This window comes from Camelus dromedarius, chromosome 8 (assembly GCF_036321535.1).
Source record: "Camelus dromedarius isolate mCamDro1 chromosome 8, mCamDro1.pat, whole genome shotgun sequence".
Classification (NCBI taxonomy): Eukaryota; Metazoa; Chordata; class Mammalia; order Artiodactyla; family Camelidae; genus Camelus; species Camelus dromedarius.
This window is the reverse complement of record NC_087443.1, coordinates 50,246,112-50,273,076: the sequence shown is the minus strand read 5'-3', so window position 1 is coordinate 50,273,076 and position 26,965 is coordinate 50,246,112. Positions and strand designations below refer to the sequence as shown.

General features: G+C 39.7%; 1 long non-coding RNA gene and 1 pseudogene across 1 annotated transcript in view; one reads left to right on the top strand and one right to left on the bottom strand.

Moving 5' to 3' along the window:
- LOC116155806 (uncharacterized) overlaps nucleotides 1–26,965 on the bottom strand; it is a 40,929-nt gene that overhangs the window by 11,490 nt on the left and 2,474 nt on the right. The window lies entirely within an intron of this gene.
- LOC105102857 (tRNA-uridine aminocarboxypropyltransferase 1-like) lies at nucleotides 2,574–3,507 on the top strand (annotated as a pseudogene).

The following is a 26,965-nucleotide window of genomic DNA, read 5'->3' as shown; positions in this document are numbered from 1 at the left end:
GTGTGTTCTTCAGCTCTGATTGATTCTTTTTTATATTTTCTATCTCTTGAAGCTCTCACTGTATTCATACATTCTCAGAGTTTGATGAGCATCTTTATGATCATTACTTTTATCCCTTTATCAGGTTGATTACTTATCTGTTTAGTTTAGTTCTTTTTCTGAGGGTTTTGTCTCATTCTTTTTAGAACATCTTCCCCTATGTCTTCATTTTGTCTAATTCTTTGTGTTTATTTCTATGTATTAACATAGATCAGCTACATCTTCTGGTATTGAGGGAATGATCTTACATACAAAGTTTTCTGTGGCTTTCAGGAGAAAAATCCCTCCTGATGACCAGGTCACAGGTGTTCCCTGTGCGTGGGCTCTGTGCACCCTCCCGTTGTGGCGGTTTCTTGTTGCTGGAGGCATGGAGGTCTGTGGGGTTGTCCTTTAGATTGAATGGCTGTAGGCCTGGCCACAACTGCAAGCACACTGGCGAGTGGGGTTGGCTCTGTTATGGCTAGCTGCATGGCGGTCATGACTGCTCTGCGTGCTCCAGTGGTCTGGGTTGGCCCCCCAGCAAGACTTGGCCATATTGTATTTCATGCAATAATGACCTCCTAGAGTTTCCTCGTAGCATTTAAACAAAGAGTCAACATGGGGTATACAAAATCCCCAAATGATTTTGACATTTGAACCAATCACATCACTGGAGCCAAGACTCTGTTCTTTAAAGTTGCAGCTGGCTGTTCTAACGGCTGGCTACCCACCCAGCCCACTGAGCAGGGGGCTTGGCAAGACTTTGAGGGACATATTCTGCTTCCAGAATCAACACTGCATAGTGATTATTTCTCTCTCTCTCTTTTTTTTCCTTTTCTTTTCCCCCGTCACTTTATTTTCAATCATCCCCACTTTCCTGAAAGAACAGATTTGGGGAATGTGGACCACTCTTTCAAGAAAAGTTAGAGTTAGTGTTTTAATCACCAAAGGCAGGGACTAAAAGAACACATGACTGCACCACATTTTTGTGTTTAAGTCAAGTCAGGGTTATGACAGAGATTAATAACACATTGACTAAAAAAGTCAGCTGGCGTGATGACGAAGGGCAGATTTTTCTGGTTTTAGTGGAGAAAACAAAAAAAGCATATAATTGACTGCATTCTATTCTACTTGAAAAGGGCTTTCTAGCTTTTTTAAAAAAATCTTCATACTTCTGTTCCATATCAAACTTGGAATTCTGTGCTTTAAAAAATGTGCTATTAACAAAATTTCGTCTTGGCAGCTGGTTTAAATATTTATTTAAGAATATGTAGCAGTCACGGCACTTAGAATTTCAAACAGATGGTGGGACTACCCTGGCACTGTACATTATTGGCAAAAGAAGATTATTTGAATTTTCTTAAAGTTGTGTTGCTTTGAAGTTTGAAGGGACATAATTTACCCTCTTCTGCTCTGTCTTAGGGAAGCACCACGAAGGTTTGTGATGCTCACTCAGCAATCGTGACTCTGAAGATGTTTCCAGCTGTTTAGGAGAGCGAATGTTAGCGGCCGGTACCCACAGGAGTCTCACCTCCCAGCCCCTCCCTTCCAGCTCACTTGTTCTCTCTTCTTGTCAGGACATTTGCTTTATTTTCTGGCTCTCTGGAGACTTACTGCTAGAACATCTTCCCACACTAAGACAGTTCATTTTCCTCATCAGGAAAGATTAAGAAAAGAAAAGAAGACTGTGTGGAGGTAAAATGCCTGTTGCCAGCATTTCTCTACCAACCTCGGTTATTAATGACTCCAAAGTCCACATCTTGGTAGAATCTTAAAGATACTAAGGGCTTAGCACAAGGTCTGGCACACAGTAGGTACTCAGTAAATCTTGAACAAATATTTCCTTCAGTTAGACCTTCCTTAGCTTATTCGGACTCGCTGGTAATTATCTTATTTGTTCAGTTATTTATTCATCATTCAATCAGAAGATATTTCTTGAGAGCCTACTAAGCGCCCACGACAATACCATGATTTTGACGAATATTTTGCCTAGACCTTGCTCTTTATCCACAGGATTTTACTGTAAAAATAAACACTTTAATTCTGCAAGCATTTTTTTTTCTATTTGGTTCAGTAATTTTCTCCCAACACAGCATAGCTGTTTCACAAACAAGGTCAAGAACCATCTAGATGACTCAGTCAAGTGGTAAATAAAGTTTAAGTAAATGTTTGGTCTGAGATAAAGACATTAATGAGCATAGGAATTGCTTGAGGGGCTTGGTTGAATGCAGATTCCTTGGCTCTATCCGCAGAGATTTCAATTAATCAGTGGAGAAAGGGGCCAAGTCGTAGTTTTCAACTCTTTCTTTGTGATTCTAATTTGCAATCAGGGTTGAGAACCACTGGATTGAGGGCAGCAAAAGATACTGGAAGTCAGCACTGATAACATTTCAGCATCAGTGATTATTTAGTGACAGCTTCTGACTGTGGGATGCTGTGTGAGGTGAAGGAAACTAGTGAAAGCTTTTCTGAGCAGAAGTATGATGTGATCTATACCATGTTTCTTGAATTTGTTTGGCCAATTAAAAATTATACTGTCAGGCTCGGGTGGAGTGGAAGACACGTGGAGCTGTGGGAGGACCTGTGGGCTGTGCAGGGCTCCTGTGATATGTGTCTTAGAAATAGATGTTATACTTTGGTTTGAATGAAAAAAATGCCTCTCGATACACCTATATGTCTCAAAGAAAGAGAAGAAGATAATTCAGAATTTGTGGAAGTAAAACCTACTTCCATAGCTGTAAGAAGGTCCTCTTCAAAATTTATCCTTAGCATATCAAAAAGTTCTTCAAAAAGCTCAGCAAAATGCAAGAGTAAAGTGTCTCAAATGTGGTGGTTCAAAAATGTTCTCCTGCTACACGTGTTATGTCCCAGTTGAAAATGTACCTGTTGAACAGACACCATGTGTGACGCATTTGCTTTTAGACAGACTGCCTGGGAAGGGAAGATGACACATGACAACGCCTACTGAAGGCAGGTGGACATCATTAAACATCGAGTGAAATAGATAGCAAAAGCACTGCTGTCTGTGCAAAACTTAGCACCTGAGTTTGTAAGTTTATAGGTTTTAAGGTATTTATACATGTCCTTGTATTCCAGACTATGAAGAAAAGGACCATGAAGTTGTACCTGTTTTTCCTGAACCTATGTCTGTCTCAATAAAAGGTATTTCTTTTCATCTGCAAAAAAGGATTCAAAATAATGTAGAGGCAAAAATGATGGCCCTGACAAGCTATCCATTAAATGCAAGAAAACTGAAGAAACAGGATTTGAATGACATTAAGTGCAAAGACAAAACACTGAAAAAAATTTTATTTATAGATAGCACCTGGAACCAAACAAACAAAAATATTCACTAATGAGAGATTTCAAGGGTTGCTAGGAGTTGAAAACAAGAAAAACTTGCTTTTGGAGCCATCAGAAAGGAAAGCCAGATACTTTCCTTTCCACAATGGGAGCCATTTACTACTTTTTGGTAGACTACCGTACTGATTTATTAAAAGAGAAATACAAAGGACAACTTGATAACCTTCTAGTTTTCCTAGTTTTTTATGTACCAGTTGATAAAGAACGCCAAAAGCCCCGGAGACAAGGAAACAAGAAAGCTTAACCGTTAGTTTTTAAGAAGTCACTTATGTTGTTTTATTTTGCTAAAAGCAATAAAATTATAATTGTGCTTTGTTTAAAAATAAATGTCTTTTTTTTTTGCATTCTTGTCTTGTTTATTTTTGGTGGGGAGGTAATTAGATTTATTTATTTATTTATTTTTATTGACGTACTGGGGATCAAACTCATGACCTCACGCATGCTAAGCACGTGCTCTACCACTGAGCTATATACCCTCCCTCCACTTTACTCTTATCCATTGCCCCTGTCTCTGTCTCCCCAGAGATAAGCACTGATGTCAGTTTGGTACCTATATTTCCAATTTTTTCTATTCATTTGCATTTATAGGCTCTCATGGAAATATAATTTTAATACTATATATTAGTTATGGATACATACTTACATATTAGAAATATAAAAGCATGCATGGGAATAATAAAGATGAAGTTCAAGGTAAGGTTATGAAAGGAGGAGGAAGGCATAGGAGGTTAACAGGAGATGGCTTCACATGCTGCGAAATAAGAGGGGTAGATGAGTGTTCTTTACGATACTATCTACACTTCTCTAAATGCATGGAAGATAACACAAATCTATGCTTTTATTGTCTGTCGGTACATATTTTTATTTTAGAATAGTTTTAGATTCAGAGAAGATGTGCAGCTAGTACAGAGAGCTCCCATGCATACAGTGCACTGAGTCTCTCTACTGTTGGTGTCTTACAGCAGCAAGGTACATGTGTTACAATTAGTGAACCAGTCTTGTTAACTAATGCTTTATTAGGACTTCACAGCTTTTACCTAGTGTTCTTTCTCTGTTCTAGTGTTCCATCCAGGACATCACATTGCATTCAGTTGTCACGTCTTCTTAGGCTTTTCTTTGCTCTGACAGCTTTTCACTTTCCTTGGTGTTTTGTTTTTGTCTGTTTGTTTTAATTTTTATGGGGGGATGTAATTTAAGGTTTGTTTGTTTGTTTATAAGCAGAGGTACTGGGACTTGCACCCAGGTGCATGCTAGGCATGCACTCTACCACTGGGCTTTACCCTCCCCCTACCCACTTTCCTTGTTTTTGGTGACCCTGACAGTGTTAATTACTGGGTAAGCATTTTGTAGAATCTCCTCAACTGGGATTTGTCTGGTGTTTTTTCATGATTAGACGGGTTACAGGTTTTGGAGAGGAAAGCCACGAAGGTAAAGTGCTAGCCTTACCACGTGATACTGAGGGTACGTACGATCAACATGCTTCATCACTGATGAGGCTGACCTTGATCACTTGGCTGAGGTTGTGTATGTCAGGTTTCTCCTCTGCAAAGTCTTTTCTCTCTGCTTGCCGTACTGTGCTTGTTAGAAGGCAGTCACTATGGGAAGCCCACATGTAAGCAGTGGGATGTTATGTCCCACCTCTACATCATTTCCTTAGAACTCTTCGGCATGGGAAACTTGTCTCTTCTCTCATTTATTTATGTATTCAATCTTTTACTTACCTCCATATGGATATTTATTTTATTCCTTAGGTTAGAATCTAATATGAATTTATTAATTTTGTTGCTCAAAGCCTGCCAGCTTTGGCCACTGGGAGTTCTTTCAGATTATATATTTGGTAAAATGCTTTTAAAAAACAGCTTTGAGACAATTTACAAACCATACAATCCATTCATTTAAAGTGTGAAGTTCAAGGGCTTTTAGTATAGTCACAGAGTTGTGAGACCATCACCACAGTAAGTTTTAGAACATTTTCATCACTCCCCCACAAAAACCTACCCTATTAACGGTCAATCCCCATTTCTTCTCAACCATTCCCTAACGCTCTAGGTAATCACTAATTTTCTTTGTCTCTATAGATTTGCTTGTTCTAGGCATTTCATATAAATGGAATCATACAATATATGATTCTTGTGACTGGCTTTCACTTAGCATAATATTTTCGAGATTCATTATGTTGTATCATATATTAGTACTTTCTCTTTTTTTTTTTACTGCTGAATAATATTCCATTGTATAGATATACACTTTTAATTTATCCATTCAATATTTGATGAGCATTTGGGTTGTTTTCACTGTTTGGTTGTTGGGACTGATGCTGCTATGAACATTCTTGTACAAGTTGTCACGTGTACCTGTGCATTAGTTATCAGCATGATACACCTGTATTACTCTGCATTCTACCTGCCACATTCATGGTCATTCTACCTATTGGCTTAAGCTCTACTATTTAATTTTTTAATAAGGTTGTGACTATTTACTTGTTGAAATGTTTTGTATCATAAATTACTGTCTTTTCATTCTTTTGCATTCATTTTAGGGTTTTTTGGTCAATTCTTTTAAAATTCTGTTGTAGGTAAGTTATATCCAGGAATTTTATTTCGGGATAGCCAAAAGGGCATTCCAATGTATTTCATATTAAAAGGAAAGGGTGTTGGATTTGAGAAAATTGGGGACCACTGGCTCTCTTCTTCCCCTCAGTCAGACTTAGGGACTCCTCCTATGCACCCCATACTTTGTATTTATTGTCACTAAAGCAATTATGCAATTGTATGATCATTGTTAACAGGTCTGTTCTCCTTTAAAGACTATGAGCGCTTTGTGGGCAAGAATACTGTCTTTTATTTATCTGTTTCCAGGGTCTAGACAGGTTGTAGCACTCAGTCAATATCTGCTGCATGATGAATAATGATGAATATATGAAAGGACCATACAAAGCAGCAAAGCAGGGATAGGTGGGAAGAAGGGATAAGCACTGGGTGCTGACATCTGATTCCAGACTCTGTCCCTCACTTCTGATCTGATTGCAGGTTGGCCTGCCTGGATCAAGGCTCAGATTCCATCTGGCAGAATTCCCTTCACCATCACCTGCCCCAGCTCCAGGTGGCCGGGACTCCGGATGCCCCGAGCTCTCAGTCGCAGTGGAACACGGCATTCACTTCCAGCTCTTTCTCTAGTGCCCACTGGGTGAGAGCTGCCTTTCAGAATACTCGCGCCCAGACCTCACTGCTAGAACAGGCAGCAGTGAGACGCACACTGCTGCACTGGTTGGGCTCCATGACAGCGTGTTTAAGTTTAAGCTGAGTTCTCTGCAGTGTGTTGGTTTCCATCAAACTCCAGCTCTAAAACCACCTTCTCCAGGAGTCTTCCTGCACTGCCACCCTGCCTCAGCCCCCACTGTGAAGAGCTCCACCATTCCCCGGTTAACCAGAGTGAAGGCACACCTCGTTCTGTTGTGTTTCACTTTATTGCACTTCGCAGATATTGTGTTTTTGACAAACTGAAGGTTTTTGGCAATCCTGCATGGAGCAAGTCTATTGGTGCCATTTTTCCAACAGAATTTGCTCACTTGGTGTCTCTTTATCACATTTTGGTAATTTTTGTAATACTTCAAACTTTTTCAACATTATTATATTTGTTATGGTGATCTGTGATCACTGATCTTTGATATTACTATTTTAAGTATTTTGAGGCACCAAGAACTTTATCGATAAATGTTGTGTGTGTTCTGACTGCTCTACCCACTGGCCATTCCCCCATCTCTGTCCCTCTCCTCAGGCCTCCCTGCTCCCTGAGACACAACAGTATTGAAATTAGGCCAACTAGTAACCCTACATTGGCCTCTAAGTGTTCATGAGAAAGGAAGAGTCGCACGCCTCTCACTTTAAATCAAAAGCTAGGAGTGATTAAGCTTAATGAGGAAGACACGCTGAAGGCTGAGACTGGCGTCTGGTGCCAGTCAGCCAAGTTGCGGATGCAAAGTACAGTTCTTGAAGGAAATTGAAAGTGCTACTCCAGTGAACACACAAATGATAAGACAGTGAAACAGCCTTGTTGCTGATGTGCGGGAAGTCTGAGTGGTCTGGGGAGAAGATCAAACCAGCCACAACATTCCCTTCAGCCACAGCCTAATCCAGAGCTAGGCCCCAACTCTCTTCAATTCTGTGAAGGCTGAGAGGTATGAGGAAGCTGTAGAAGAAAAGTTTGAAGCTAGAAGAAGTTGGTTCATGAGGCTTAAGGGAAAAAGCCGTCTCCGTAACATAAACACGCAAGGTGATGAGCACGTGCTGATGTGGAAGCCGCAGCACGTTACCCAGAAGATCTAGCTGAGATAACGAATGAAGGTGGCCACCCTAAACAACAGATACTCAGTGTGGATGAAACAACCTGCTGCTGGGAGGAGATGCCAGCTAGGACATGCATGGCTAGAGAGGAGAAGTCAATGCCTGGTTTCAAAGCGTCAAAGGACAGGCTCTCTTGTTAGAGGTTAATGCAGCTGATCACAGTAAGTTGAAACCAATGCTCATTTACTATTTTGAAACCCTGGAGCCCTAAAGAATTATGCTAAATCTACTCTACCTGTGCTCTATAAATGGAACAAGTCTGGATGACAGCACATCTGTTGACAACATAGTTTATTGAATATTTTAAGCCTGCTGTTGAGACTTACTGCTCAGAAAAAAAGATTCTTTTCAAAATATGACTGCTCATTGACAAGACATCTGGTCACCCAAGAGCTCTGATGGAGATGGACAAGGAGATTCATGCTGTTTTCACGTCTGCTAACATAACATCCATCCTGCAGCCCAGGGGTCAAGGAGTCATCTTGATAGTCTTATTATTGAAGAAATACCTTCCATAAGGCTCTAGCTGCTATAGTGAGTAATTCCTCTGATGGATGTGGGCAAAGCCAACTGAAAGCCTTCTGGAAAGGATTCTCCATTCTAGATGCCATTAAGAACAAGCTTATGGGAAGAAGTCAAAATGTCAACATTAACAGGAGTTTGGAAGAAGTTGATTTCAACCCTCATGGATGCCTTTGAGGGATTCCAGACTCCAGTGGAGGCAGTAACTGCAGATGTGGTGGAAATAGCAAGTGAACTAGAATCAGAAGTGGAGCCTGAAGATGTGACTGAATTGCTGGAATCTCGGGATAAAACTTTTGCAGATGAGAAGTTGCTTCTTATGGATGAGCAACCAAAGTGATTTTTTGATATGGAATCTACTCCTGGTGAAGATGCTATGAAGACTTAAAATGACAACAAAGGATTTAGAATATTACATAAACTCAGTTGATAAAGCAGCAGTAGGGTTTGAGAGGATTGACTTCAATTTTGAAGGACATTCCACTTTGGCTAAAAATGCTATCACACAGCATTGCACACTACAGAGAAATCATTCATGAAAGGAAGAGTCAATTGATGTGGCAAATTTCCTTGTTGTCTTATTTTAAGAAGTTGCCACCCCAAACTTCAGCAACCACCACCCTGATTAGTCAGCAGCCATCAACACTGAAACAAGATCCTCCACCAGCAAAAAGATTACAAATCACTGAAAGTTCAGAGGATGGTTAACATTTTTTAGCAATAAGGTATTTTAAAATTAAGATATGTACATTGTTTTATTAAGACATAATGCTATTGCGCATTTAATAGACTACGTTATAGTGTAAATTCACTTTTCTTTATATGCACTGGAGAACCAAAAAATTTGTGTGACTCGCTTTATGCCATGGTCTCCAACAGAACCCGCAATATCTCTGAAATATGCCTGTAGTTAGCTTTCCTCTCCCTTGTTCCACTCATGACATTTGTCTGGTCCTGTTTTTTGAATGTACAACTCTTCACCACTAACCTGTAACTTCTAAGGATCGAAACTGGGTTTTGCATTTTCATATTCTCTTAGTGCCTTAGAACACTGTCTCAGTCAACAAATGACAGGAGCAATATGGTGTATTACTTGTTTCGTACAAATGAAGATATTACAAGTTAATAAGTTCTATATATTTATATTATTAAAAATGTTTTAAAATGAAGTGAAATTCAATTAATGGCGTATAGAATGGTGAATCCTTCCCCGAAGGTTTGCAACTGACTTTGCCTGCTTTAACGTGAGCAATTCAGTGGCATTTAGTACATTCATGATAGAACGCATCAACTCTCTGGTTCCAAAACATTTTTACCACCCCAAAAGAAACCTCTGCCCATTAAGCAGTTATTCTCTTGGCCCCTGGCAGGCAGTGATGTGCTTTCTGTCCCTATGGATTTAACTATTCTGGATATTTCATGTAAATGGAATCATATAAAATGAAAGCTTTTGTGTCTGGGTACTTTCACTTACCACAATATTTTTAAGATTCATATATGATATATCACATGTCAATATTTCATTCCTTTTCATGGCTGAATAAATTAATTCTCTATATTTTATTTGTGTTGTCTTGCAGGTACATGTCATCTGCCTGATTTTACCATTAGATGGCACTACCTTCCTAAAAATTTCCCAGTCTGTCCCATACTAGTTAGTGAAATTAAACTGTGAAATTATATCAATTCAAGAACTAATTTCACTGCAAAGCCAATTGACGCCTAATAAATCTGACTTTATGGATGCTTTGACACTACAGCATACAACATGTTGTGGATCTGGTCACAATATACTGTTACAAGCAACAGCGACTTCCAGGTAAGTAGATACTACTTTTCAGATGTGTTTTTTAAAAATATCTATTTCATACTGAATTATTGTAACATGAATCTTTTTATTAAGCTGACAATAAACAATAATATCCCTGTTAGGACTGGAAAAACAAAATACTGTAGGGGATTTTGTAATGTCATTGTGAACCCTACATGATACTTGATTTGGTTTATAGACCTGGCTCCACCTATCAGCTAAAGGACCATCGACAAATCTCACTGGGCTTGCTTAACCGTCTAGAAAAAGATGAAAGTAAATTAGCACCTTCCTTCTGGGATTTTATGAGTATCAAATGAAAAATGTCTGAGAAAACACACTGTCATCTAAGGAGCACTATGTTAATTGTTCCTAATTTTGAAGACTTAAAAATTCATACTCATGGGTATTTATGCATAAAAATGTTATTCTCTTTAAGGTAGTCAGTGTAATTAAGCTCAGGACTTACCAGGAATTTTAACAGTTTAAAAATCAATTTGTTTAGTTCAGTGAAGTGAGGTAAATTTGACTTGATTGAAATAGATTTTAGTATGAGAAGCATTTGTCTTTTCTGGTGATAATAGTTCAGAGCTTCTTTGTACATTTAGTGCCCAAAAGAATTTGACCTATAATAACCCTTAAATATATAATGATAAATAAATGAGTTCTATTTCTTAAATTTCTCCTTTCTGACTAGAAGTTTCTTTAGGATAACAATAATTTTATTGTTTATTGAATTCTCATTACCAAACAATGCCTGACCATCAAAAACAAACAAACAAACAAAAACCCTCAAAAAAAACACAACAAAACCCATTCAAACCAAAAAAAGTGTTTATTGGATGCAAAATGGATAAATTAATAGATACAGATATTGCTACTAAAGATGCAGAAAATATAGGTTTAAAACAGTTTGTTGTTTTAAATTATTAACAGTTTATTCCAAAGTTATATGTTCTCCACTTGTTGACCTAGTTGCTTAATTAAAGCTGCCCAATCTGTAAGCATCTTTTGACAGATAAAATCAAAGTAAGTAGGTGGTGTTCATATGTAGGTTTATAAATGAGCCATGTGACCTAAATTTCTTAAAATGTAAGCAATACAGAGTTCTCTCCATGGGTATGAAGCACTGAGATTATGAAAACAGAATGAGCAGAGGCTTGGGGACAGATGGGTTAAGTGAGATAACACACACAAAGCATTCAACTCACGAGGGGGCTCCCAGCACCTTTGTGCTAGTTATGTAAAGGCCTCTCTGGGCGGATGCAGCCCGGCAGGCCTACAGTTTAGCAAACAGAGTGAGGACTGAATTTCTGTCCCCAGACTCCCTTTGGCGGCAACCTTGCACAATGAACAACCTGCAGAACTATTTTTGGAGGCCCTCGGGCTAGCTATTGTCATCAAGAGACATCACTGGAGGCATCACAGAGCAGTCAACCTCCCCAGCTTACCAGCGGATGCCTGGCAACACAGTAACCTGTCTGTGGCTTACTCACTCACTTGCAAAATGAGACAACGCTAATACTCACCTCACTGGGTCATTATGCAGACTGAATGAGCGAATGCATCTAAAACAGTGCATGGCAAATGTACATATTCCATAAAATGTTACATAATATTATCAATATAAGACTTGTTCCAATAACAGACAAGGCACAGCGGTATCCACTCTTTGAGGGTCTTGAGGCACGGGGTTCAGGATGGTAAGGCTTTGAAGAGAGAGCCATGCTCTGCACAAAGCTCCCGGATGAGAGTGCTATGACTAAGTGGTCTTGCAGAGAAGTAGGAGAAGCCAAACCTAAAGAGTACTGTCCAGATTTAGGGGAGCGGAATTCTTCCTTTTTAACTCTGTGATCTCATTCACTACCTCTGTTCCAATGACTTCCATGTAGATGCTCAATACATATTTGTTGGTGAATTTATGAAGTAATTGGAAATGTCTACAGATCTTTGCTCTCCGTTCAGTGCTGCCAACTGGTTTGCTAGGACTGCTAGTTTATGCTGAAGTCAAATGAGGCAGTTTTCTCAATCTCTTCCCTAAGATGATAATTTATGACTCTTTTCCAAATACTGCAACATTCTTTTTTTAAACATTCCAGATTGAACTTTTAATTAATAATTTATCTAATTAAAGTATGGATAATTGACAGTTTTATATTAGTTTCAGATGACATAGTGATTCAATATTTTAATAGTTTATACTCCACTTAAAATTTTATTACAAAAAATGGCTATATTTCCTTGTGTTGTACAATAGATACTTGTTGCTTATTTATTTTATACATAGTAGTTTGTATCTCTTAACCTTCCACCCTTATCTTGCCCCTCCCCTCTCCCCTCTGGTAACTATTAATTTGTTCTCCACATCTGTGTGTCTGTTTCTGCTTTGTTATGCGCATTCATTTGTCTCTGTCACTGTACCCCCAACGATAGGAATGGTGCCTGACTTTTGGCTGGCAACTCGTGTATGTTTATTTTTAAGTGAGTGCCATGTCACTGCTGTTAATTTGAAGTCACAGTACACTTCGCTGAATGACAGTTTTGCTCATATTTAACTTGTGCATTTGTTTTTGTTTTATAATCATGCAAGAGCTAAAGACCTACAGAGCTCATAGCTAACATTTTTATAGGTACTAAAACAGCCAGCACTATGATCAAAATAATTCAAGCTGAGCTTGGTGATGGGGAAAACTCTGAGAAGTTTTTTACTCCTTTAAAAGGGGTTCCCACATTCCTCAAATGGTGTATAAGAAACACTGAGAGTATCTTGGGCTATCTGCCCTTTTTTTTTTCAATTAATAAAGAAAATGGGAGTTAAACATTAAACACCTGAGTCCCACTACTTTCTAGCCGTGTGATCTTGTACAAATTACTTATCATCACCTGCCTATAGTTTGAGAGGACTGAATGAGATCATGCTTGAAAGGAGCTTAGTACGAGGTGCAGGCAGGTAAGGTTCTCAAGGAACTGTTCTACATTTTGCTAATTGTCTTGGGAGGCAGGGAGTAACACTGAATCCTTCTCAAAGCACCATATCCTTTCCTCCAAAACAGTTACTGCAGCTGGAAGTTCCGTATTTGAAGAATCATATACTTGAGTTTTCCCTCCTGAAATGTCAGGAGCTGTGTTTTGCTCACTCTTGCTCTCTAGCGTTCTCATCTCACAGACTCAGCGGAAACAGCGGTGTAAGTTCTAACACTAAACACAAGGGGGTAGCATTCTGCCACCCATCCCCACCTGGGCTCCACTCAGAAACCTGATTTTCAGAAAGTGCTTTTTTAAGCCTATCTTAGTCAAGGAAGCAAATTCATCACTCCTTTAAGACTCAGGCTTACTGTTTTTCTTCACTGTCTTGCCTTCTGTAGAAATAAAAATGAAGCTAAAAGCCTGACTTATATTTGTATTCAGGACATGTTAATGAGTTTACACAACAAAATATTTAAACTAAAGCTGGCTATCCCTCTCTATTGGGTAAAAAACGATATTGCACATAAGGTGATTATATGTGCTCTCTTAAACACTGATTTGCTCTGTTAGTCATTGTGGATTCTTTCCAAAGGAAATTGCTAACCCCGAATACTCTATTCCATAAATATTTACTGAATGCCTTCTACATGCTAGGGATTTTTCTCAGCGCTGGGGATTTAATGGAAGACAGACCAAGATTGTATCTTTGCATTTAGACTGGTGATGTCCTGCCAGGAAAGGGAGGGAGCAATATACCCGTTTGCAGAGGCTCGACACCCTTGAAAGAAAATCTTAGAAATCTTAGATCTGTTAAGGTGGAAGAGGATTTAGAGATTATCTAATGGAAACTCAGATGCCTAAGTTAACTAATTTATTTGTTATTTATTTATTAAATAAATAAATAAAATAGGCAAGGTGGGGACTACTATTAAGTGATGAGCAGGAGTCCAATTTAAAGACCACTCTCTCCCAAACAGTTCAGACTAGAATTATCTTCTCTCTTTTTTTAATTTTAAATATTTATTTATTTATTTATATTTGACATACAGTCAATTTACAATGTTGTGTTAATTTCTGGTGTATAACATAGTGGTTCAATTACACATTTATATTTATTCCTTTTCATACTCTTTTTCATTATAGGTTATTACAAGGTAGTGAATATAATTCCCTGTGCTATACAATAGAAACTCACTGTTTATCTACTGTATATATAGTAGTTAGTACCTGCAAATCCCTAACTCCCAATTTATCCTTCCCCACCCCCTATCCGCTCTGGTAACTGTAAGTCTTTTTTCTGTCTGTGAGTCTGTTTCTGTTTTGTAAACAAGTTCATCTGTGTCCTTTTTTTTGGTTTTCACATATAAGTGCTATCATACGGTATTTTTCTTTCTCTTTCTGGCTTACTTTGCTTAGTATGATGATCCCCAGGTCCATCTATGTTGCTGCAAATGGCATTATTTTATTCTTTTTTATCTCTGAGTAATATTCCATTGTATAAATATACCACAACTTCTTTCTCCAGTCATCTGTTGATGGACTTTCAGGTTGTTTCCATGTCTTGGCTATTGTAAATAGTGCTGCTATGAACATTGGGTGCATGTATCTCTACGAATTAGACTTTCTTCCAGATATATGCCCAGGAGTGGGATTGCTGGATCATAGGTAAGTCTATTTTCAGTTTTCTAAGGAATCTCCATGCTGATTTCCATAATGGCTGTACCAAACTACATTCCCACCAGCAATGTAGGAGGGTTCCCTTTTCTCTACACCCTCTGCAGCATTTATTGTTTGTGGACTTTTGAATGATGGCCATTCTGACTGGTGTGAGGTAATACCTCATTATTGTTTTGATTAGCATTTCTCTGATAATTAGGGATATTGAGCATTTTTTCATGTGCCTATTGGCCATTTGTATGTCTTCATTGGAAAAATGTTTGTTTAGGTCTTCTGCCCATTTTTGGATTGGGTTATTTGTATTTTTGTCATTGAGTTGTATGAGCTGTTTGTACGTTCTGGAAATTAAGTCTTTGTCAGTCGCATTGTTTGCAAATATTTTCTCCCTTTTCCCTCAATATACACACACACATGCACACACACCCCTTCTCCTAAAGTCACCGAACAGAAAGAACCACACTAGGGAAGGTGGATTCAGAGAACTAGAGGGATGAGAGGGCAAGACAAGTCACCTTGTTCTCCAGCCCACCCCTCCCCAAGTATTTTTTTCTTTTTCTTTTTCTTTTTCTTTTTTTTTTTTAATGGACGTACTGGGGATTGAATCCAGGACCTCATGTATGCTAAGCACGTGCTCTACCACTGAGCTATAACCACACCCCGACCCCAAATATTTTTTGAAACAAACCTGTTCAACTCAAACTGTGCTAAATATTGAACAATGCAAGACCACAACATGAACAGTGACCAAGGGCTAAGGTATAGGTGAGGTCACTGTTTTCCTCTTTCCTCAGAGAATTTTCTAGGCCACTAAGGGAGCTTCCCTTTCTGATCTGGTTCTTCTAAGCCTTCTGTCAGATTTCAGGAGGAAGGGCCTGGCCCACAACCATCTCAGGGGCCATCAGACGACAAGTGAGATTGGCTAGCCGTGTCTTCCTCCCTTGTCGTTTGTGAGTGTGACAAGGATGTGAGATTGAGGCAGTCTCTGGGGCCAGACTTTTACAAGGGAATTCGGGTATTGATTTTTCATGAGAAGCCAGAAATCCGAAGTTTCATGGGAAAACTCCCAATTTTAGAAAGCTGCCAATGAATAAGAATTACCTAAATGCTGTGAAGGCCAACCCGAGCTCATCTGAGAGCTAAATTTGCCTCATTGTCCAGTAGCTTAACCTCCAGCCTAATTACATCCTCTGATTTTACAGATGAAATAACAGGCTCAGAGACGTTAATGACTTGCCCAACATCACCACATCATCTGTAATTTTTCCACTTACTCAATAAAATAGCTGAAAAAAGTGGAGGAAATGGCTGACAACTAGTGAGAAAACTATTGGTGACTTAAAATAAAAGGTTAGGTGTGACATGAGCCATCTGCTTGGCAATGTTGGTGCTGAAACAATTCAAAAGAGTATGATTGATGCTGACAACGAATGCAGTGCCTAATGTGGAAGGGGAGGGTGTAGCTCAGTGGTAGAGTGCGTGCTTAGCATGCACAAGGTCCTGGATTCAATCCGCAGGACCTCCACTGAAAAGTAAAAATAAAATTAATTTAAAAATACATAAATAAACCTAATGTGGAAAATGATGATTATTGCAGAGGGGATAGTGAGAAGACAAAAGATGCACTACTCTGGTTGCCATCGGGAACCGGCAGGCACCATGATGATGCTCTCAAATGCGAGGCAGTAACTATGATGACAACAGTATATTGGAAAACAGCTGCAGGATCACATATCAAGAAATTCTGGGCAAGTCAGGCATTCTATTATTTCATAAACCTAATAAGAGGAGCGTGTACTGATTTCACTATTAAATTAAGGGGGGAAATGGCGCAGTATCACACAGGAAATGCAGTAAACACGGAGGTATGGTGAAGGAGCTCAAACAAGCGAGGAAGGATGAAGGAATGAGGGAACATTCAAGCGAAGGCAGTTGGAATTTCAAACTCTGGGGCCATTTCAAATGCACCCAGTGGTCATTTCATGGAACTGGTGACTAAAAATGTTTTGGTACCATTCAAGAAAGTGCTATTTCTTTGATTGTTCATGACACGTAGCTGGTTCTGGTGCCAAACTGACACTCCGAGAGGAGAGCCACGTGCTGACTAAATGATGTCACCATCTGGTTTGGCCAAGTCATGTTCACTTCCCATTTACCATCTCCAGATTCTGTCAGGGCAGAGTGGGTGTCTGAGTTGTTCATGCTTACACTCCCAGCTCAGTTCCTGGCACCCAAAAGGCCCTCAATAACTGTTTAGGTTGACTGAATTGGCTCAGCTGGACCTGAAGAATCAGAAGCAATTGGAAGGGAGCTTAGAGCTAGTTCTCGTCCTCCTCCCTCACCCTCACCCCTCGCAGCACGACATCATACCCTCCTCTCCCACGTCCACTTCCATCAGTGCTGGGAAGTACAGTGTAGCCAGATCTACACTGCAGCCAGATCTAATTCAATAATCCTGCCTTAGATCCTTTCCAGATGATGCCTAATGTCAAATAGATTGTCATAATGTTCTTAGCCAAAAGCCTATACTTTTAAAATGAGATTACATGGGACTCATGAGTTTTAATATAACCATAATAAATATTAATAATGTATGCTGTATAATCAATTGGCATTCTACCCTAAAAAGCTCAAACTCATTTCTTATTGTGATAAATTTGTACTTACAGATAAACATTAATAAATCTTTTTTCATAAGAGGCAAAACAACCTTTTAGCTTCATAAAAGTTCCTCAGCAACAATGTGATCCAGCTCCACTAGGCAGGAGGAGCCATGGGCTTAGGAATTTCAGATCACCTGTCACCAATCTAACTCTGGAATGGAGTGTAATTTCCGAATGCACACTCTCACCATCCAAAATTTCTCACTTGTCTACCTCAGGGACCTCCACACCTTGACAATTTTGGATCCTTTTAGCCATTCACTCATCCAGTAACTGAGTTCCTAACATATACCAGGAACCATGCGAGGTGCCAGAGACACAATGATGAACACAATGAATATGGTCCCTGTTCTCACTGAGGCCTTAGCTTAGAGCCAGATAGAATGAAAGCAAACAGCAACAAAAATTCAAATTGCAATAAAAAGTATGAAGGGGAAAAAAGTGATAAGATGGAGAGTAATGGAGGAGGGAGATTGAGTTTAAATAGAATGGTTTTTGAAGACCTCTGGGAAGGTGATATTTAACCTGAGGTCTTTGCAAAAACAATGAAGAGCTTCCCAGGCAGAAGGAAGAACAAATGCAAAGACCTCTGCCTCCTTGGCTTGATGCTAAGAAAAACAAAACAAAACAGACATGGAGAAGATGACGTAGAGACAGGCAGGGGTGTGACATTCTTACAGGCCATGGTCAGCAGAGGCCAGATCAGTGCTTCGGAAGCCATAGAGAAATTGTAAGCTGGAAGGCAATATGATGTCATTTAAGTTTTGAGAAAAACATTCTTGGTGTTCTAATGAGAATGGAGTGGCAGAGGCTAAGAGCAGAAACAAGTAGAAGGGTTAGGGGGCTATGGCGGGAGTAGGCAAGAGAAGGTGGCAGGTTGGATTCAGGTGTTGGCAGTGCAGATGGAAAAAGTGAGGCAGATTTTGAGATATACTTTGACGAGATAATTGGCAGGACTTGCAGATGGTTGATGTAGGGGGTAAGGGACGGCTCTCAGATTTCTGGCACGATGAATGGAATGGATTGGGAGTCCAGTGCAACAAGACCATAAAGCAGAGCTGCTCTCCTTAAAGAGGGAGAAAAGGAAAAGGGGAGGGCTGGTTGGGTCCTGTCTACGTGGGCGCCTTCCCCCTTTCCAACGGCCCTTGGTCTTCCTGGAATACGTAGGTTACGATTCTCAAATTTTAGGGTGCTGATCTATTTGGAAAGCTTGTTAATATACCGGGTCCTACAAGCAGTGTTTCTGGAGCAGAGCACTTGGAGCAGATATAGACCAGAAAGTCAACGTGGATGGTTCCCACTAATGTCTGGCTGGATGTCTGGTTACAAAATCCACTACTTCCCACTAACCTTCAGATTAGTTGGAAACACTCTAAAGCAACTGGTAAGCAGTTTGCTGGCAGACTTATGGCTTCTATAAATTTATAAAAATAAAGTAGCCTTAAAATATAGAAACAAAACAACAGCCTTTTTTTTCACTTTGTGCTTTTCTATTCTTCACACTCTACTGAAATAAAACACAACCAATGGCTATTATTTATAGTGCTAGGAACTCTGAATGGTTCTCCCAGTGGTTGGTATGAATTGTACTTTCTCAGTGTTGTTATCACGGCATATCTATAACCATGATAACCAATTAATATGAGTATAAATAGGAAAGAAACAGATACAGTAGTATCCAGTATGTGTTCATTTTTGTACCACTTAAGATATACTCTAGCATAGAAGCTAAAAAGGTATTTGGCCATTGTTTATTTACCTTGGTGCTTTATTTATTCGGATTGGCTTTATCCTCACCAAATATTTTCAATTTGCACTTTCTGAATTTATCAAAATGAAAAAAGGTGAAGCAGAAACTTGCTAATTAATCCATTAAGAAGATCAACACAGATAGTCAGAAATGGTAAATCAGCCTCAAATAAAGCTGGTTAATTTTTTTTTCAAAGTTTAATCAGTCTCCACTGTGTTTCTGATGTCAGCAGGTGAGCTATCTAGCAGGAACCATGCATCCCTTCAAATGACTTACAGCAGCAGTGCAGTCCTGCTGTGAGCAGATCCTGCTCATTATCACTCACTCTTCTCTCAAAAGAGAATGTTTCTGCTCCGCTGGTGTACACCTCTCTCCTGTCTCTGAAATGTTATCACACTTAAGTGACTCATGTGGCCCCCACTACATCCTGCTTAGCAATAAGCTGCGCGTCTTATCTCCCCTACTAGACCTTGCAGACATTCCCCAAGGTCCAGTCCTTGCCCTCCTGCTCTGGTTTCATCTCAGCTCTGTTGCACTGAAGACTTTTCAAGCCTTATCTCTAACTTTGACCTTTTCCCTTGGCCTCTGACCTAAATTTCCAACAGCCTGCTGGGTATTTCACTCCCATCTCAAGCTCCATGTGTCATATATTGAATAGTTTATCAACTGCTACCTCTTAACTCCTCTCTCTGTTAATGATCACCATCCTCCCAGTTGGAGGCACGCATGCTCCTCATGCCTCTTTCACTCCATATCTAATCAGTCCCTTTGTCCTATTGATTTTCTCTGTTCTCATCAAAATGACTTATTTACTCACTGCCAAATACACCTTGCACTTTCCCACTGCTAATACTTCTACCTGCAGTTTCACCTACTGTGGGAGCCTTCCTACCTGCATTTTGAAGTGCTCCAGTGAGTTCCAGCCCCACCTATAAAGTCAGCCTTCACCTGGGCAGCTTCTGTCCCAAGTGTTTAACTTCTCTTCTGAATTCTAACAAGTGTTGACTTCCTTTATCAAATTGATTATGCACTTTTTCTTTCTCAAATGTACAGTTGTGGTGAAGGTGTTCTTGAAATCTTTTACTGTTATTCAACTTCTCTCATTTGCATGGCTACCTATACTTCAGTTAGATTACAAATTTCTTGAAGACAGGAACCCTGTCTAAAAATACAGTGGTACCATGCACAGGCTAGATACTCCAAAATACTGGCTGATTTGTTTTCATTGAATTTGATATTCTGAGCATTCTGATGATAGAAATGGAGAGACACGCACTGCAGTTCAGTTGGCAATTTAGTCGCTCATTAAATTGGTCCATTAAACACAAATAATCTCTTTTCTGATAGATCGCTCGCAACACTTGTTTCCCCTCTTGAGTAACTGAAAAGGGCATAATAGGATGATAAAAACTGGGGGAAAAGACTTCTGACAGATATTTTGCAAAAACTTCTCTTTATACTATTATAAGGTAAATAGATCTGCAGACATTGTGAATTTATATTAGTTATCTCTTGGTTAAATAATGCTGCATGACAAACCACCATAACCCCTCAGTGGCTACAGTAAGAAACCTTTATTTCTGTGTGTGAGTGTGAGTGTTGGCTGGGCAACTCTGCTGACCAAAGTTGGTCTTGGGGGGCTCACCTGTGCCCCCGAAACCTCCCGTAGGACTATCAGCCAGCTTTGCTAACCTTAGCTTAGCCACCTCCCTGGTGTCTGTGGCTTTGGCAGGTGTGACTGAACAGACTGAATTTGGCCCCATGTGTTCACTCATCTTCCAGCAGGTTAGCTCAGGCTCGTTCTCATGGTAAAGCTCACATTGCCAAGAATACAGAATCAGGTAGAGAATCCCAGCTGTTTTTGCAGTCAGTCTGCCTCCGGGTTAGACAGACGTGGTTTCATACACTAGCACAGTTTTCTAGTTGCACAATATTGGGCAATTTATATAACTACTCTGAGCCCCTTTCCCCTCAACTGGAAAATAGGTCCTGTAAGAATCAGATGAAATATATACACAGGGCCTGGGACACCACAGGAACTCAGTAAATATCAATGAGTTCCTCACAACTCTCCCCCCCGCTGTTCAGAGAAGGGAAAAAGGGGTCCATCAGCTCTTGATGTTGCCAGAGAAGAGGTTCTTGTCTTGCACAGGAAAGAATTCAAGACTGAGGCATAGTAGAGGGAAAGGAAGTTTATTCAGGGAGATACACACTCCATAGACAGAGTGCAGGCCGTTTCAGAATGCAGGAGAGAAAGCAACCAGGAGATGCCGGCTTGTTAGTTTTTATGTGCTGGGTAACTTCATATGCTAATGAGTAGGAGAATTATTCCAACTGCTTTGGGGAAGGGGCGGGGATTTCCAGGAACTGGCCCCCCTACCTACTTTTTGACCTTTTATGGTCAGCCTAGGAACTGTCATGGTACCTGTAGGTGTGCTGTGAGGCTCAAGGTCTACTGGAAATCGAATCTTCCACCATCTTGGTTCTAATCAGTTTCTTGTGTCCTCAACTGTTGTGTCATTCTTTCAAGGATTGTGCTCTGCCCCCTTCCCTCCTGTCTCACTAACATCAGGAAAATTAAATAATTTTATTTAAATTGGATTTGGAAAAACTAAACCCAAATGCATACTTCAGAAAAAACTGACATAAAAGTTTGAGCATTATTTGGTGTAGCCACTTTGGAAAACAGTGTGGAGATCCCTTAAAAAACTAAAAATAAGAGTTACCATTTGAACCAGCAATCCCACTCCTGGGCATATATCCAGAGGAAACTCCAATTCAAAAAGATACATGCACGCCAGTGTTCATAGTAGCACTATTTATAATAGCTAGACATGGAGGCAACCTAAATGTCCATTGACAGATGACTGGATAAAGAAGTTGTGGGATATATTATATAATATAATTATATATATATAATGGAATACTACTCAGTCATAAAAATGAATGAAATAATGCCATTTGCAGTAACATGAATGTACCTAGAGATTACCACACTAAGTCAGACAGAGAAAGACAAATATATGATATCACTTTTATGTGATATGAGACTCACAGACATAGAAAACAAACTGGTTACCAAAGGGGAAAGGGAGTGGGGGAGGGATAAATTAAGAGTTTCGGATTAGTAGATAAAAACTACTATCTATAAAAATAGATAAACAACAAGAATTTACTGTATAGCACAGGGAACTACCTTCAATAGTTTACAATAACCTATAATGAAAAAAGAATATTAAAAGAATATATATATGTATAACTGAATCACTATGTTGTATACCAGAAACTAACACAAAATGGTAAATCAACTACAATCAATTTGAAAAAAAGTTCAAACAATAATTTGAAAGATTTTAAAGAAATTAACTGGGAAACAAAGCTCAATATTATTAAAATCAGCAGGACCTGTGTGCTGTTCCTATGGGATCAAAAAAGGGTCGGTCACAAAATCTGTGGGTCAGACCATGGGGAACTTCCCACTGTTTTTTGGTCAAACTCCACTGACGGGGTGACAAAACCAGCAGCTTTTCTCTCTTCCCCACATGCTTATCCCAGATGTGTTCCCAGAAGGAGTCCTAGCTGGGTCAGAGAGCTCTCAAACTGCATAGCAGCTCTGGACTAGGGAGACACAGTCCTGGGTTAGGTGTAGGGTTATCATGGGTCTTCCCAAGGTTGCTGACTTTGTTCAAGTCAAATGCTTCATAAATACTAATCGATTCAATATATGAGAGGAAGAACAACAGAGGTGACAACAAAGTGATGCATAACTATATTCACTCATTCCACAAAGATTTACTGAAGTGTTCCTACTCTGTCAACATTGGGGGAATAGTAAATGAGACAGAGAAGCTTCCTGCCATCAATAGCCTGCACTCTATGTGGTCCAGGGAGGAGTGTTTGTATTTGTTATATTTTCAGCTAATATTTTTAATTTAGCTCTACTGGGGTATAATTGACAAATAAAAATTAAATATATTTAAAGTGTACAATGTGATGATTTGATATATGTATACATTGTGGGATGATGAACACAATTAAGCTGCTTAAAACATTCATCAGCTACCATAGTTACCTTTGTGTGTGTGTGTGTGTGTGTGTGTGTGTGGTGAGAACATTTAAGATCTACTTGCTTAGCAAATTTCAGTATACAATACAGTATTGTTAACCATGGTTACCATGCTGTACATTAGATCCTCAGAACTTACTCATCTTATCACTAAAAGTTTATACCCTTTGTCCAACATCTCCCCATTTCCCACGCCACCCAGGCCTTGGCAAACAGCATTCTATTCTCTGCTTCTGTGAATTTAAAACTTTTTTAGACTTCACATGTTAGTGAGATTATAGTATTTGTTTTTCTGCGTCCAGCTTACTTCACATAGCACGGTGACCTCTAGTTTCATCCATGTTGTTGCAAATGGCAGGAGCTTCTTTTTCAAGACTGAATAATATTCCATTTTATGTTTATAGATCACATTTTCCTTATCCACTCATCCGTCAACAGACAGTTAAATTGTTAAGTTAAGCCATATCTTGGCTACTGTCAATAATTCTGTATTTCTGTATTAAGTATGCATTGGCTAGTGTGCTAGGTACTTCACAAGTAGATACCTTATCTAACCTTTACAATAGTCCTAGAAGGAAGTTGGTGTTGTTATGCTCATTTCATTAATGAAGAAACTGGACTTTTGAGTTGACATGCAACATACCCAAAGTCACCTAGTTAGCAAGAGGTGGAGCTGGCCTTGTACTCATATATGCCTGATGCCAGAGTCTGAATTCTTAACCACTGTGGACAGGAGATGGGTGGAAAGGCTTGCTATATTTGTTTTATTTTTCTTTTTTTCTAATTTATTTTTATTAGAACAATTTTCAAACTTAGAAAAATGTTAAAAACATTATACAGTGAACCCATATACTGCTTCCTAAACTCTAGATTAACATTTTACTAAATTGCTTTTATCACCTAACTGTTCCTCTCTCCATTCCTCCATCCAATCATTAACTCATCTTATTTTTTGATGCCTTTCAAAGGAAGTTACAAACATAAGTAGAAGTCGGAGTCTGAATTGGGATGTGAAGGATGTTATCAAGTCTATGAAGGCAGAATTGAGAAAGCAAGGGGAATTCCCATTACGGGGAACAATGTGGATAAAAGAATAGAGCCAGAAATGTGTGTGATGACTTCACAGAACAACATGCAGGAGACTGTGACAGTTAAGTGTTGGGGAATATGATAATGAAAAGTGGAACGAAGCTTGGATGGAAGAGGACTTTGGCCAACCAGCAGAGGAATTCCTTTCCAATGAAAGTAAATTTGGAATGGGGAGAGAATAGCTCAGTGGTAGAGTGCATGTTTAGCATGCATGAGGTCCTGGGTTCAATCCCTCAGTACCTCCATTAAAAAAAAAAAAAAATCTAATCACCTCCCCTCAACCTCTGCCAAAAAAGTAAAGTAAATGGGAGAAACAGGAACTACCAGCACCAAGAGTATCAGGAAGATTAGCTGTATAGATGGGCATGAGGAAGGAAGTAATGGAAGTGCAGTGGTTCTAGTGATGGACCTGAGACAGGAAGGAAGGGGGCAGGGCACAGCCGTTCAAGGAACAACGCAATAATTGTCATCAAAATGGCAGAAGATCCAACCCCTCATGAGGCCTTGAGGCTCAAGATGGCGGGAGATTTGAGTTCTAGTAGACTTTGAGCTTCATTATACGCCCACTGTATTAGCATGGTGAATAACACGCCCACAGGCACCATGGCAGCTCCAAGGCTAACCATAAAAGGTCAAAGAGTGGGCAATGGCCAACTTCCTGGAAATCCCAGCCCTTTCCCCAGGGTAGTTAAAATGGTCTTCCCACTTGTTAGCATATGAAGCTACTGAGCTCATAAAAACTGGCAACACGGTGCCTGGTGGCCTCCTCTCGCTCCCTCATCTTTGAAGATGGCCTGCACTCTATGTCTATGGAGTGTGTAACTACTTTTACTCTAATCAACCCCCACACCTCGTGGCCTTTCTCTTGCCTTATGAAGCAGCCTACACTCTATGCAGTATGTATCTCTCCAAATAAATCTACCTTTACTCAACTGTGGCTCGCTCTTGAATTCTTTCCTGTGTGAAGCCAAGGACTTACACTTACGGGGAACTCAACTGAGACCTGGGACACAGTCCTCCTCACTCCCTACATCCGCTTTTCCTGCATCAGACCCATGAGGCACTCTGAGGCTGGAGAGGAGTGAGAATAAATGGGCGAGAACAAAATGATCAGGAAGATGTAATATAGAGAACTTGTTTTAGTGTTGCTTAAATCCAAAAACAATACTTGCTAGGATATAATAATTGTTCAGAACAATGCAATCTAAATTTCTTTTTTCCTAAAAATGTTTTTCAACTGTGATTTTCGGAGAATCCCTTAACTTGATGGAGCTTCATGAATAAGTGAACACCCACGTTCTGCAAATGTTGAGGTGGTCAGGTGCTGTGCCAGTGGCTTTTTTTTTTCATGTTTGTCATCTTGTGTAATCCTCACAAACCCACAGAGTAAGGCACTACTGCCTCTCTAAACTACTGGTTCTCATCGGGTGGTGATTTTTGCCCTCCGGCTCAGGGGACATCTGGCAATGTCTGAAGACAACTGTGACCATCATGACTGGGAGTGTTATTACTGACATCTAATGGCTAAAGGCTGGGGATGTTGCTAAACATCTTGCAATGTGCAAGGCGACCCCATGACAAAGATTTATCACGTCCAAAAGGTCATTACTGCAAAGTGGAGAGTCTAACCTAATTAGCACAGAGGCTGAGATAAGCAGCTGCTGAAACCATATTTTCTGAGAGGTACTATTGACCTAATTTTATAGATGAGGCTGAGGAAGGATAAAACATTTCCCAAGTTCATCCTGCTAAGAAGTGACAAAAAGGGGATTTTTATTTTGGTCCCATAATTCCAAATCTAGTGTCTTCCATTATACCAATTCTCCACGAAGAAGAAAAATGAGTTAAAATGATTCCACAGTTCAAGTCATTCTCTCCATGAGAGAATTTTAGCCCCAGAGACCAAGGCCGTGATGACAGAGAAGAGAAACAGGAAGTTTGGGGGGAGCTCCGAGCAGATCACAATGACAACTTTAGTTCCTGATGGGGTTAACATTTGAAGTGATAGGGTGAGGAGGATTTCAGTGACAATATCCACTGGGGATCTGGCAACAAGAATTGGTGTTCAGAGAGAGGTCAGAATTGGAAATGCACTGCCCAGGACAGCGGCTGTTAGCTATAGTCATGACCAGGGGGACGGTATATGGGTGACGAAAGGAGAGCAGAAAAATAGGGGCTGAATTCTAAGAAAACCTTCTCAAGGAAAAGGAACCGAGGAAGACAACAAAGAAAATGGGATCTAAAAGGTGCCCACAGAGGGGTGGTGGGTATAGCTCAGTGGTAGAGTGTGTGCTTAGCATGCAGGAGGTCCTGGGTTCAATCCCCAGTACTGCCACTAAACAAACAAACAAACCTACCTAATCCCCCACCCCTGCCAAAAAACCTAAAAATAAAATAAACAATTGCTTTAAAATCAATAAAAAATAAAAGATGTCCACAGGATGTGATCTTATTAAAGAAGTCAGAAGGAACAGGAGTTTGAGAAGGTTATTCACAAATCACTGTTTCTTGCTGTCCCAGGAAGAATTTCACAACTTCACATTCTAGGTCTTGCCCTCATTTGCATAATTGACAGCATAACATACTTGCATCTTTTTTATGCTGTTTGTAGTTATCCTTAGAATCTTTGTTAGCCATGGAAATAAACCTTCAAATTCTATTTAGGTAAAAGCCTCAAGTTTCCACCCCCCACCCTCAACC